We start from the raw sequence: 15,570 nt of genomic DNA, 5'->3' as shown, positions 1-15,570 counted from the left end.
CCAACGGCTACAATTCGTTATGCCCACTGTACCCGCAGCCAGGTAGTTACTTATACATGGTAGATTGTAATTCAGACTCAAGGTTATATTCAACATGCTAAAGCATGATAACCTGAAATAGGTATTGGGAAGTTACTAAGGTATTTGTCGATATATATATATAAGGGGGTCATATCTTTAATTGCAGGGGAGACGCTCATACGCTCATACTACCCTAAGGATTGGTTGGGAAGTAACCCTTCGAAAAAGGCTACTCATTTATGGTTTATGGTAGCAATAATGGGCGTGTTTAAAATGCTTGTTGGTGAATCCAGCGAAAATAAACTTCACTGGTAGCAGAGGAGAAGCTAGGTTTGTATTTTGGAGGTGGTCCAAATAATATTAGAGAGAGGAGGGGAACAACACAGTGACTTATAAGGAGAATCTTGGAATGTAATTATTGTGTACAATAGCTTATATTCTTATCAAGAGCGTTTCCAGAATTTTCGTTCGTTTTTTTCGGATGGGGGGAGGGGTTAAAAAAACATCCAAAATTTATTTATATGCATTTTTTACGTTTTTACAAGTCAGGCAAAGATTTCGGGAGGGGGGGACAATCCCGTAGCTCCTCCCCTGGATACGGCCTTAACTGTTACGGTAGTGGGCGGCAGAAAAAGAGTTTTCACTCCCAAAATATGGGAACCGTGATACCCACAGAGAATGTAGGGAGATGATTAACAACTCAGCAGCATAGGATGGAATCTTTCTAATAAGGTCTATAAGAGGCATGTGCAGGAGAGGGGTCAAACAACCCCCCTAAAAAAACTAAAAAAGCAAGTCTTTAATCAGTCTTTATGTGCCAATCAGTTAACACACTTTGTCCGTTTTTGAGGTTTTCGAAAATATCACCTTCCTCGTAATAAATTTCCAGTATATATATATATATATATATATATATATATATATATATATATATATATATATATATATATATATATATATATATATATATATATATATATATATATATATATATAATGCATGCTATTTAATCTTAGACTGAACCATTTTTTACCATTGTACACAAAAACATTACGGTCGTGGTAGAAGTTCGGGAAAAGCGGTTCAACAATGCCATCGCGGGCGTAAAAACGATGCATCTCCTACCCTACATCATGTGCCTTGCCCCTGCACCCGGCTTCAAATCCACGTCCAGGTCTCCCGCCATGTCTTCAAATCCATGTCTTATCTCCTGCCTGATATATTTCCATGCCTCAAATATGAGCAAATTAACCGACTGTAGGCTGCAGCCTGTTCATACTATGTGAAGATCAGTCGTGTACGCGAGTTATGTATACTATCGGGGAATCTTCATGTGTATGCCTCTGATAATAATTCGTACCGTTAGCTCATATCCTTCTCATAGAATTAGATTCTTTTCATGTATATTTCCAAATCAACCCGATCCCCCCTCCCACCAAAAAAACAACCGTACTTTCCTAGTGTGTACTTATGTTCGTAAGATTCCTCTCATTGCAATAACTTAATCCATCCGCAGAGACCACACTGATTAGTCAGCACCAAAATACAAAAAAAAGGAACTTTTCGAAATCCAGGGAGGGAGTCAGTGAAAACCCTAGGGGACAATTGCGCCCTCTCTATCCCTCACCCCAATTGACACCCTTGAGCGCAACTCTGTCTAAATGTGTATATCTGACCAGGCAATTTTTAGACACTGGGGTCAGTCCAGACGTACATTTCAGCGCTACTGTTAGCGTAGATGGTAAATATAGTTACAAAAGAAGCTTTATGATTGGCGAAAAATCTGAAATTCAAGACACGAAGTTGCTGAAGATGCTTAGTAACTTGTTGCAGCCAGCCTAGCACTGGATTTTACACGAGCGAAATATGCCTGGACATTGCTATCTGGCCAGACATGTAAATGCAACACCACTTAATACTACAAGATTATTATTTGCAAGTTTTGAACTGTTTTCCCTCTTATTTCCGCTACTTAAGATCACAGTTATAAAATTGGCATCCTGATTTTTCTGCAAGGCCCCTTTCCTTCGGACACAAAGTCAACAAAAACTAGACCTTCTGCAAACGGTTATAAAACAAAAAGAGGAAAAGGGAAAAGGAAAAAAGAAGAAAAACTTGGCATCAGTGGAAGACATACAAATTATTTTACAAAAGTGAAAATTTGTCTTGTTTCAAATAATTAATGTGGCCGACCTTCAGTGAAATAATGTACAGGTCTTTGCATTTGACTCTATACTTATTACTTTTTTCTGGCCTTGAACCCCACTCTCAATCCTTTAAATCAAGCAGTGTTACCCATATCTGTCACTGTCGTAAAGTTCGTGCTTTTAGCTGTTTCTACGAATCTCCCTCAACCCCTCGTCCCACCCTAGGTATTAATTACTACGTTCGTGCTGGCTATAAATCAGCAGCAATTAACAACTAATCTGAAATTGAAGAATTCGCCAAAAAAGGTTTACAATACGTCGGGCACACACCAAAGAAAAATCCGCCTGTATTTTATGTCTTTTTCTTGGCCCATTTTACTGCGGAAATTTCCCGAGTTTGATATTTTCTTCTCATTTGTAATGTAGATTACGAAAGGTCTCCCCCTTTAAAAAATCCTGCACATCAGGTGATGCGCGCCATCTGTGGCGGAAGTATACCATTTGTAGGAACTGAAAGCCAATGGAAGTGTGCCGAGCGTGGTGGAAAAAGTGGTACTCTGAGATAAAGACAAGGCTGCGGAGAGTGGGAGACGCCTTGATCAGGGATGTAGGACTACGCAAGAGCGGAGGATCTAGGTTTTTAGACCCCTTATAAAATACTAAGTTTTCCAGAATCAAAAGGCACTTCTTATTCAAATTATCAATTAAGATTTGTTTTCTCATCATTGCCCCTCTCTCGGCATAAAAATCTTACGTACGTACCTGGCATCGACAACTTCCATGTTTTCAATATTCCAAGCAACCCTCCCCCCGAATTAATTTCCATGTGATAGAGGCAAAAACAATTAACAATCCCGTTGAATCTGGAACTGAAAAAATTTACCTCATAGAAATCCGCTGTGTCGCCCCCGAAATGTCATTATAAAGCTGAACAATATCTAAAGCCTCTGCATTTATTCAGCACCATATCTGAGCATTAAGAAGAACAAAAGAGCAATCATTTATGTCTGCTAACACCGAAGAGAAACGAAGCATTGTTCCAGAGAGAGGCGATCAATCAAACGATGATGGCAAGCAATAAATGTAGCAATGCTTTTAATGCATTGTCAGCATGGTTGCCAAAACTGAGAAATATAAATGGAAAATGCGTTATTCGGTAAATTTCTTGGAAATAAAGTCGAATAAACTCCTGAGTAAACAATGATTAACAACTCAGTTGAATCAGGAATTGAATGAATCACCACATGGAATCCACAATGTTGCACCCCTCCAAATATCATAAGAAAGCTGAGAAACGTCAAAAACCTCAACGTCAATTCAGTCCCTGATGCCAGCAATAAGAAGAGCTAAAGAGCAATCATTAAGTCTCCTAAGACCAAAGAGAGACAAAGAATCTTTTCAGAGAAACGATCAATCAAGCAACGATGGCAAGAAATTAATGGCATGGCCTGCAAACTCTCTGTTATTGGTGTAGGTTATATTTCGATGCGCTACTTATTTCGCCACGCGGGCAGTCTTCTAGCATGATACGCTTCTTAACCCTTTACATGATTCAGTTACCACTATATATGGCGCGTACCACCGCGTGTAAAAATTAGATAATTTGAATAAACAGTGCCCAGAAATTCCAAAAATTAAGGATTTTGCGAGGGTAGCCGAGCCCCCTTCCCCTTGTTCATTATGCTTAACACTTCAGTGAAAATAAAAAGATTAACAGCTTTTATTCGCAAATACAAGGAGAGACCGACGTCAAAACTTAAAGCCAAAAAACCGAGCAGGAGATGACCTACTGCCCCCCCCCCCAACAAGTAACATTAAAGCGGTAGCTGTGTACCGAAGCAACACATTGTAAATATCGTTAAAAATTCTTTGTATATGCATTGCTATTATTTGGACAAATGTTGCTCCAGTAAGTTTCCGGTGGACACCGTGCAACCACTTGAACATTACGAGTGGGACTGGGGGCCACAGATCCCCTCTGTTCCAGGACAATTTCAGCTCAATTTAAGTTTTGGCATCGCTCTATCCTTAAATTATAAACAATATGTTAAAAAGAATCCGGTACTTGCCTATTATTGGAAACACACCTAGGAAGTGAAGTTAGGTTAATCCTAATGAAATATAACAAAACATGATGGTAAAATGATACTTTAGAAACAAAATTATGGAAATCAAACCTAACCCAATCCAACGTAACCTAACCTAAGCCTCCCTCCCACTAATGTGCAAATATATAGCCCAAATTATACAAGTCCAATACATTCTGTCTAAGTCCAATGCATTGTATCATCCGTCACTTGTTTTTGTAGCTACGAAACCGGTTTTCTGAGATGTAACCTTAGCGTAATTCTTAATGTGTTTCCAATAGCCAACAAGTACAAAAAAATCATTTCAGATCGTTTTCGTTACTTCTTATTCACTATTGAATTTTCTACTAAATTAGTACCTTTTGAATTAATAGATTTCTTGGTTGTATTAGCATTATTAAGGAGCACATATATAAATTTACAGAATAAACACTATTTTGATCCACTGTTTCTCTTGTAAAATATGCAATTGTACAAACAACAAAAGCGATACAACGAGGAATCTCTTGAAGACAGCAAGGCCGTACCCAGGATTTTTTTTCGGAGGGGGTTTTACTTAAAAAAAAATTCGGGGAGGGGGGGTACACAAAAACCTCAAAACACACATACAAAATTTGTTTATATCCATTTTTGTTACGTTTTTGAGAGTCAGACAGACAATTCACGGCCTTGGAAGACAGTGAATTGTAGAAGAAACCAAATAGATACTTCGGATGGATTCCAAATACACGGCATAAACATATATACGAACAGTAGCGAAATGTCCTATACTCTTCATTACAGATTTTTGGGTAAAATTCTGCTTTAGCTACTTTTGGCTGTCTTGGAAAGGGGTTAGGTTAGGAAAATGAAACTTTCAGGAATGGTTCTACAGGCTAAATTATGTCCCGGGATGGTATTTTGAAGTCCCTATCTCCACTTCTTCTTCCTTTAGAGTGTCCTGACTTTTGATGACCTTTAAAAAACTATGTGTTATCAAAGTAAAACCTTTTAAAATAGATCTTCTGCTTAAATGAAGTACAACAAAATTGTTTTCAGCTCCACAACTTTGCTCAATTCCAATTTTTAAGGGTTTAAAGATATGCAAATCCATTTTCTAAATTTTGAAGAAAAAAAAACATTGATATAGCTCAAAATTCTACTCCAATAACAGGAATTGCATTTTCAGAACTAAAGCCAGAGAAAAAGAAACTGATAAATGAAAATTAAGGTAATTTGCCTACTTGTCATGTAGGCAATTTTCAGGACCCTCTAGAGGGAGACGGAGTGGAGGTAGTTACTTCAAAATACCTTCTCGGGACATAACCTAACCCCTTTCCAAGATAGCCAAAAGTAGCTGAAGTAGAATTTTAGTGATTTTTGAAACACATCAATCTAGATCTCTTTTCATGATTCCGACTCTTCGCACACGCGCAATGACAGTTGTTAGCGCATTACGAGGGATATGATCCGATCGAAAGCCAAGTAGCAACTGAAACTATTGCTCTGACGTACTGGGAACTTCCCAATCAGTGCGTTATGATGTATCTCATTTTTGAAGAAACTATTCGCTATTGTTCGTATTTATATATATTTATGCTGTGTTCGAAATGGATGATTTTAGCTAGATTACATAATGCAACTGTGGTGCCGCATATTCTGTATGTTGCACGTTTCTTGAGAATGCTTCAGAAACTTGATACTAAGCAAATTCAGTCCTACTACTTGCTTTATGCAAAGTATCTGTTGAGACTACCTTTGTGGACGCGTAATTCACACATTAGACATCGTTGAAGTCAAACTTAAAACGAACAAAAATTACTTCAAGGAGTTTAACTACTGCCCCCTTCTCTAACCATAAATGTTCTAAAGCCCTTTAAGTCATTTGCGTTTTATTGAAAACAATTTGTATTTTGAACACTGTGCTTTGTTTTTAAAAATCGACGACAAAAAAAAAAACTCACTATAATAATCAAGAATACTGAAAAGAGGTAATGAAAATAACCTGAATGTATAATCTATAATGATATTAATCCCTGGAAACTCAGCAATTCAAGATTTTCTGTTTTATTTTCCTTTTTCTTATTTCAAAATTATAAATATAAAACAGTATAGTATAATTTGCTTTCAGTAAAGCGCATATGAGGCAACAGACGCAAAAGAGCGAATGATGAATAGGTTACACTATATCCTATTTTGATTCGGTCCTTTATGTGCATTTTAGGATTTTATAAAAAAGGGTAGTTTCAGGGGCGGATCTAGAGCAAAATCTTGGGTGGCCCAATGTGACAAGGGCGCCAGAGCAAAATCCTGGGGGAGGCCAATGTGCCAAGGGTGCCAATAATTGACCAAATTGACAAATTTATTCTAAAAAAGAGTGAAAAAAATGACAAAAATAGGGAAAGAGGGCACCAGAAAAAATCTTGGGGTGGGGGGCAGCCTTCCTGAATTGGCCAGTGGGTAGTGTATGTCTGCAAGATATTATACAATACATGGAAGTTCAAACATAGGAGCGGTCTTAGTAGGGGTTATTCTACTCGCGTCTCTAGAAAGACTAATGATCCAACTCAATTTAATGTAGGCTAGATTACGTCTGAAAAAAAATTTTTGTTAATGGCCTACATCACAACCCACTTTGATCATCCCTTAATGTGTAAGGGTGAACGTAGTTTTCTAGAAGAGGTCGGTGCATATGCGTAAGATAGTGTGAATAAAACAGAAGTTTAAACAAGAAAAATGAGATCATTAACAATAAGCTTAAACACTGGAGTGGTCTTGGTAGGAGTTTTCTTCTCTAATCAGACAGGTACACAAGGGAGGTGGTCTCAGGGCCGATCCTCCCAGGAATTTTGTACTTCTTATTCAAATATTTTTTTTATTTATTGCCCTCCTCCCTGAAAAAAAAACACTCCGCGCGTACCTGATTGGTTCCTTATAAAGAATAATCACCCGGCTTATATTATTATATCTGGCTGCACCTGATGAAACAGCTGCAGCCAGGTACGGACCGGGATTCAAACTTTGAAGGTTTATGGGAGGGGTATTCGAAAGGGAGGGAGAAGGGTCCAAATTTTTGTGGTTAACCAACGAAATTTGGAGTAACAACAAACTTATCCATAGTAAAATCACTAAAAAATCATGGATGCTATTGACAGTATGATAGGGATAATTTTATTTTGAACGACATATTTTAAAACCTTTCTTTGGAGGGAGATGGGAGGGTATTCGACCCCATTCCCCCTGCATGTGTACCTAGCCGAAGCAACATATTTGCTTCTTTCTTTGGGTGGTGTTATAACTAAGGGTGAGGATTAGAAACAACTAATCAAGAAGGCACACTTGTGCCTCTATAAAGAGGCGACCCACCACAATGTTAAGCGATTTCCGGTCCTAGCGGTCGCAGAAAGACAGCGGTAATCGCATTTTGTACCCCGAGATCAAAATAAGAAAAGTGCAAAATTTCACCCCCCTCCGACTTTATCTTCATGGGTAAAAGTGGGCCGGAAGTTTCGACCCTTCGACCACAGCCCCCCTTTAACGTCGTCCGATTTGGTAGAAATTTAGATATTAAGCTTTCCTAGGGTCCGGAAGCTTATCCTAGAAATTTCAGCTCAATCCAATTACTCCTTCCCTGTTTTCCAAAAACCAAATATAGCCACTTGAAGTTCAAAAATTTGTTTTTTTTTAGCCACGCCTACAGGCCACAGTTGGCAACTGATCCGGGTGAATGAGGACCCATTCGAAGAAGAATTCGACCTATTAGGGCCTTTTGATATTTTCAGACCGAAAAAATTATCCCCCGAATTTACATTTACGAAAAACCTTGTTTTCCTATAAGAGCCCATGTTAAATTTTCCCACCACAGCCCCCCCCCCTTTAACGTTGTCTGATCGGGCTGAAACTTAGAGGATAAGCTTTCCTGGGGCCTTGAATCTTATCCTCGAAATTTCAGCTCAATCTGATCACTCCGTCCCTGTTTTCCAAAAACCAAATATCAAGTTTTGTTGGGGTTTGCTTGCGTCAAAAATAGATTCCATTTACTAAAAAACAATTACAATTATGTCTCTTTAGTACAGCGGTTGATACTTCAGACTGTCAGGCGGAAGATCCGGGTTCGATTCACCGTCAGAGTAAATTTTTATATACTGAATTTAAAGTTTAAAAAAGAAACTCAGTTTCTTTTTTAAATTATTTGAAAAAAATTACGTTTTCTAAAGAGTTAAAGAGGCTGAGTTACAAGGTCGACCCTTAAAGCACCCTGTCGAGAAAGAAAAGAATAATACACAATCATCTAACAGTTAGTCAAGCAATAATAAGTAATAAACTGTACAAAAACGTGCAGAAATTATTTGAAAAAAACTACGTTTTCTAAAGAGTTAAAGAGGCTGAGTTACACGGTTGAACATTAAAACGTACAGGTATTAGGAGGCAGAGTTGGGGGGGCTGCCGCCCCCCAAACCCCCCGCTTTGGCAGACTTTAAATAAAAAAAAAAGTTCTTTAAATTGAAAGTAAGGAGCAACATTAAATCTTAAAACGAACACAAATTAGTCCGTATATGAAAGGGGCTGTGCCCTCCTCAACGCCTCACTCTTTACGATAAAGTTTTTATTGTTTAAAAAAAAGAGTTGTGAGAAAGTCAAACTTTAGCGTAAAGAGCGAGGCGTTGACGAGGGCACAGCCCCTTTCATATACGGAATAATTTCTGTTCGTTTAATGCATTTAACAAATCATTGAATATAAAGAAGTTTTTTGTAAGCCACCTCCTCTCGAGAAAAATTTCTCCCCTCGAGCAAAAATCCTGGATAAGACATTGCACACACTCCATCTCCTCGTGTACGCTCCTGTGGTACATTAAATAAAAAAAAACAAGTTTTTTAAACTGAAAGTAAGGAGCGACATTAAAACTTAAAACGAACAGAAATTATTCCGTATATGAAAGGGGCTGTCCCCTCCTCAACGCTTCGCTCTTTACGCTAAAGTTTTTTATTGTTTTAAAAAATAAAGTTATGAGACACAGTCAAACTTTAGCGTAAAGAGCGAAGCGTTGAGGAGGGGACAGCCCCTTTCATATACGGAATAATTTCTGTTCGTTTTAAGTTGTAATGTCACTCCTTACTTTCAGTTTAAAAAACTTATTTTTTTAATTAATTTCTGATCGTTTTTTAGTTAATGCAACTTTTATTTTGGCTCACCGTCGTTGAATAAGTAAACAAAATTTGCATAAAATTTTTACTTTTCTTTTGCTAAATGGATGTCTCTAAATTTGGTTATGAAGTAATTTAAAAATTAACTTACGTAACTAACTTATATATTCTTATATTTTTCTTCTAGCAAAAAATACAAAGTTGCAGAGTTTTGCAGATATGAGCTTGAAACCTATGTAATAGGGTTTTCTGATACGCTGAATCTGACGGTGTGATTTTCATTAAAATTCTTTCACTTGTAGGGGATGTTTCCCCCCTCTTTAAAACATCGGGTAAATTCTCTCAGGCTCGTAGCCTTTGATGAGTAATACTAAACTAAATAAAATGTATATATTTAGAATCAGCATTATAAACCCATTCTTTTGATACATTATTGACATCAAAATTCCGTTTTTAAAAGTTTCGATCACTATTGAGCCGTATCGCTTGTTTTTTTTATTGTTTTTTTTTATTACGTATATGTTATTACGTATATAAGGGGGTTCTCCCCTTAGTCAATACCTCGCTCTTTACGTTAAAAGTTATAAACAAATTTAATTCACAAACCCCTGAATCACAAAGGCCGTTTAGTTAGAATAGATAGCTCTTTTGAAAGCACTAAAAAAAACTGTAGCGTAAAGAGCGAGGTATGGACTTGGGGGAGACCCCCCTCATATACGTTATAATTTCTGTTCGTTTTAAGTTCTAATGTTGCTTCTTATTTTCAGTTGAAAAAAACTTGTTTTTTTTATTTAATTTCTGATCGTTTTTTAAATAATGCTTGGAAATCCGACGCCCCCTTCATAGAAATGTCCCCTACGCCAAAGAAACTACCTCCACGGAAAGATTCTCCCAAGTAACCCCCTGCTCCAGCCCCATCCTCCCGGAAAAAATCCTTCCTGAAAATGTCTGTATACTTCCCAATAACCAATAAATAATGCTGGCAAGTCCGGCGCCCCCTTCATGGCAATTTCCCTTCCTCCATGAAATTTTCCTTCATGGACAGATCCTCCAACATAACCCCCTACCCACCCCCCCCCCTCACTACCAGAAAAAAACCCTCCTGAAAACGTCTGTATATTTCCCAATAACCAATACTATATGTTAACATTGGGTATAGTTCATAACTTTTAGCCCTCCCCCCGGGGACTTCGGGGGATTAAATCATCCTAAAGGACATATTTATCATATTTTTGACCATGCTGAACAAAATGGCAATCTCAAAATTTTGATCAGATGACTTGATCGGAAAAAATGAGCGTGGGAGGGGGCCTAGTCGCCCTCCATTTTTTTTGGTCACTTAAAAAGGGCACTCGAACTTTTAATTTCCGTTCCAATGAGCCCTCCCACGATATTCTAGGACCACTGGGTCGATACGATCACCCCTGGGAAACAAAAGACAAAAAAAAACAAACAAACAAATAAACACTCATCCGTGATCTTTCTTCTGGCAAACAATGCAAAATTACACATTTTTTTAGATAGGAGCTTGAAACCTCTATAGTAGGGTTCTCTGATACGCTGAATATGATGGTGTGATTTTCATTTAGGTTCTATAAGTTTTAGGGGGTCTTACCCCATATCTTTTAAATCCAGACAAATTGTCTTAGACAGTTAGCTTTTTATGAGTAGCACTTAATATGATGAGAATTATATATTTGGAATCAGAATTAAATTCTGATTCTTTTTACGTATCAACTGGAATAAAAAACCCGTTTTATAGAGTTTTGGTTACCATTGAGCCGGGTCGCTCCTTACTTTCAGTTCGTTACTAGGAACTGTTTGACAAATATAACGTTTGAAGTAATTAGTCCCTTTTCTCCATTCCATATGTTAATCAATACCCCTGTGAATTTCGTAGGTCATTCAGACAAAAAGCTAATTATTCTGGCCACAATGGATACATATGGCTGAGGAACACTGTTTTCATCAAGATTGAAAATGAGACACAAATGTCCAAGACAACCCGCTGGAGTTTCCCCATAACTGGGTGTCAAATTACAAGGAGAGAATTTTAACTTTATTCCGGAAGAACCGCTGAGAGATCTCGAGAATTCAGACCCCTATCCATGGGGTTAGAAACTGTCTTTCCGAATTATAAGACACTATTCTAAGCGTTAAAGGTATCCTGTACAATCCAGAACACACTCGAGAAGTGAAGTTAGGTTAATCATACTGAAATATACCAAAACATGATGAAAACATAATACTTTAATTTGTATACTAATTTAATTTGGGCTATATTTTTACATTAGGGGGTTGGGGTAGAGTAACATAACGTAACCTCACCCCCACCCCCTGATGTGCAAATATATAGCCCAAATTATACAAGTCCAATGCATTCTGTCATTTGTCTCTGTCGCTAAGAAACCAGTTATTTTAGATCTTGCATTAAGCAAACTTCTCGATTGTGTTCTGGATTGTACTGGAGTACCGCGTTCCCTGGACTTCGAACGATGAGCGGCCGTCCAATGTGAGCATTCGACCGACCGACCCCATTAGACTTGGAGTGTATTCCAGGTCGCAAATCGTAGCAACTTCAACTACAGAAGCTATTTGAAGTTGACATCCTGCGGGAACGGTTGTGAAATAACTACGGGCTTACTAGGTTCGTAAGGGTATAATCTTCATGAGTTTCAATTGTATTTGTTACTCTTTCATTACAATTTAGCCTTCAATATGTTTCAAATTGAAAGGCATACCAATGATAATAATGATGCACAGTTACTTCGCTAAAGGTGCCCTTGAACTGTCTTTAGTAAAAGTTACTAAAACAGTAAATTCCTAGTTACTTTTCGTTTGTTTCAGCTATTACGACAAGGTCAGCTGGATCAAAAAAGTTAAACAAACTTTTAGTTACTTATTTTTTAACCTGGAATGCACAAAGAATGTCTTATATGAGAAGGAAAGCGAAGGTCGTATTTTCATAATGCTTGTTCCCGGCAAAGTCGTCAACTATGGTTTTAGTGATATAAAATCTTACCGATCGGCAGGTTTAACCTAGCGCGAAAAAAGCCACTTCAAATGAACCAAAGTTGCTTTTGGAGCCCTAAAAAACTTCAATGGAGATGGGAGCTGTCAGAAAATATATATAAGACATAGCCATAAATGAAGAACAGGCACGTATACAGGAATTCTTTCAGAGGGGAGAGGGAATAATAATAATAAAATTGATAATTTGAATTAAGAAGTGGCCAACATTCAGGGAAATTTCCAATGAAATTTCTATTTTCCAATGAAAATACAAAAAAAAGGCATTGTTTAAAATCTAGGCGCAATTGTGCAAATGTAACTTAATGCGTCTGAACCTACTTCTTCTGCCTCCATACCAACTCCGTATGTCCGATCTTTTCTATGTCTCCAGTGTAAATGAGCAAGCAACGACGACCAGAACGATGTTGGCACAGTGTAGTTTTTTTCTCTTTAGACCAGGGCACTTCGTATAGAAGGAGTTGTCGTAGAAACTTTGAAAAGGGCTCATTCGATTGGAAATTGGAATGTCTAGTGCCCCTTTTAATAGTCGAAAGTGATTGAAAGGCAACTAAAACCCCTTCAACGCCCACCATTTCCCCAAACACTTCCAATAAAAACTTTTGAGATAGCCATTTTGTTCAGCGTAGTTGATTAACAGATAGAAATTATGTTTTTGAGGATGACAACCCCCCACTGAAAAAAAAATTACTGAAATAAATACAAATGAATATGCATTGTCAGTTTAATATAGCCTACATATACTGATCAAATGTTAATCAAAAATGTTAGTCAAATGTGCAATCAAAATGTTAATATTATTCGGTTTATTAAAGTTATAAAAGTAAAAACATTTATATTTTTCAGCAAAGTGCAAATTATGTTCTGGCTTTGGGAAGACATAGGGGTTTTGAGCCCCACTCATGTTAATTTCCGCTCGTTTTGAGTTTGACTCGATTATTTATTGTAATTTCTGTTCGTTTTGGGTTTCATTTATTTATCGATACCGATTTGTGGTAGTTTCACGCTTGAAAGATTATTTGATTTTATGTTTGCTCATTTTTGGTTTAATAGAGTTCTTTACTTTTCTTTGAAAAACTTATTTTGTGGAAAAAGTTTTATTTTAAATTAATTACAACAAATAAACCCTAATATCATACCCACGAAAGATGCACCTATAATTGGTTACGAGGAGTTGCCCACTTTTAAAAAGCATTTTACACGAACCGCCACGAGCCGCGGGGTATGTATTTCGTATGGAATGAGATGTACCCTCTACGGCACAAAGAGGCTTGGCACAACAAGTGTGCCATGCGTGGCGGAACAAGCGGTACTCCAAGACGTACATGGAAATGAGGGTGGTGGAAACTGGGCGACCCGCAGTTGATTATAGTATTTCCATTGCAGAACCAGGTCAATTTTCTCCCCCTGCTGCCCCTCTAAATCAGAAAAAAAATTCTTTAATGAGCTTCAAATCTTTAAAGTGATCATTTTAATGAAATCCGCAACCACACCCATCTGGCACTTTTTGTTGCGCGAGTACAGCCTCGTGCCTCAGAACCTGCTTCCAGTGTCTCTGTACCAGCCCCCACTCAATGTGTCCGATCTTGCCTACAAGTCTCCGGTGTAAATGAGAAAGCAATGTCGCCCAAACAGGAAAGAAGAACTTCAGCCCCCACCCCCTAAGAGACCAAAAACATATAAATCTCACCTACATGCTCCCGATACATATGAGCAAGTATGTAAGCAAAATTCAGAATTACAGCCATCCCTCCTTCCCACCTAAAATCTAAAATTCACAAAAGCCCATAATTTCGATGTATTTGGAGGAAATAATGTTTTTTGCTAAAAAGTTTTTTTTCTAATCTCAGACCGCCCCAACATGGAGAACATCTATAAGATCGTCCCCCTCCTTGAAAAAAAACACATAGGGCCACTTTTGGAAGGGAGATGAAAAAAAATAACCATTGCATTTCTTGAAAGTGATTTTCCAGAAAATCTTTACTGGAATGTTTCATTCAAAAAGGATAGGGAGACATTTCCCGGTCTTAAGAAAAATATGCCGCCCTGGGGAGTTTCCGCTGTTTCTAGGCCTCTTTAGAGATATAAACAATTCTAATATTTTGATTAGAAATTTTTATAGACATGCACTATGTTAGAAAAAAGCCAAGGAAAAACACAAATCTTATTACAAAATACATAACAAGGTTTTTTAAAGAATAGTTTTTGCTACACATATATATTTATATGGACTTCTCTAAATAAGTCATAGTTTTAAACGTAAAGTGTAGTGACAAGGTGCCCAGTACGACTCTATAAGAACAAAGTTAATTATAGGCCTACCATGATAACTATGTCAAAGATAATTACACCATAAAATAGTGACGCGAGTCCATCCAGCCCAAATCCTAGGTCCATCTCCACGTCCATTGTTTAGAAAAAAGCCGTTGAATGTAAAAAATATTTGTCTGAACGTTGCAAAGTTGAATCACAGACAAATAGAGAACGACGCTTTGCAATAGTTGACCGGTTTTAAAAGGCGAAGCAGTTGCCGTCATATTGTGGCACAGTGGATTGATATCAACCTGCATTTACGTGACCATAGGTTTGATCGACACTGTGTGCATCCAGGTTATTAAAAGGGCGTACCTGCAGTATCTAGGGTTGCGTTCTATCCCTATTTATATGGATCGTTTTGATGGGCTCTGTCTCAAGGAGCATAGCAAAGGCTATGGGAGAGCATGGAATATAATGGGGAATTAAGCTTTCCTAGACTTAGATTATGCTGAGAGCATCCTACATAATCCAATTGAAGCTTCCTACCCAAAAGAAAATAAAATACAATTAAAATAAAAAAAGCATTGTTATGTATCTGAGGCAGGTGCTCTCACGGGGCTTCATTTTAGGGGAGGGGCCAGTTGGAAAATACAATGAAAGAATAATTTTAAGAAAAATATATAAAATCAGTAGGGAGCCATTAGATTTTGCATTCTCGGACAGAGAGCGAAGACTTGTCCTACAGGTCGAAATGCCTACATTTGGGGGGAGGGGCATTCCTATTACCCTCTTTTGGTAACCTCTAGTAAGTAGAGATGACCCTAAAGCTCGTGACCCTACACCATATATGGGCATAGAACCACGTGGTTTATGGATTTTGTCAGTAAGAATGAAAAAACAGGAAC

At 37.7% G+C, this 15,570-nt stretch overlaps 1 protein-coding gene across 3 annotated transcripts in view; it reads right to left on the bottom strand.

The window, feature by feature from the left end:
- The window catches only part of LOC148954762 (uncharacterized), a 145,474-nt gene that overhangs the window by 76,594 nt on the left and 53,310 nt on the right, over positions 1 to 15,570 (bottom strand). The gene's annotated exons all lie outside the window — the stretch shown is intronic.

Source organism: Artemia sp. Qi Xiang Cuo, chromosome 3 (assembly GCF_049724085.1).
Source record: "Artemia sp. Qi Xiang Cuo chromosome 3, ASM4972408v1, whole genome shotgun sequence".
In the NCBI taxonomy this organism is placed as follows: domain Eukaryota; kingdom Metazoa; phylum Arthropoda; class Branchiopoda; order Anostraca; family Artemiidae; genus Artemia; species Artemia sp. Qi Xiang Cuo.
The sequence above is the reverse complement of the archived record's forward strand: the minus strand, read 5'-3'. Positions and strand labels throughout refer to the sequence as shown.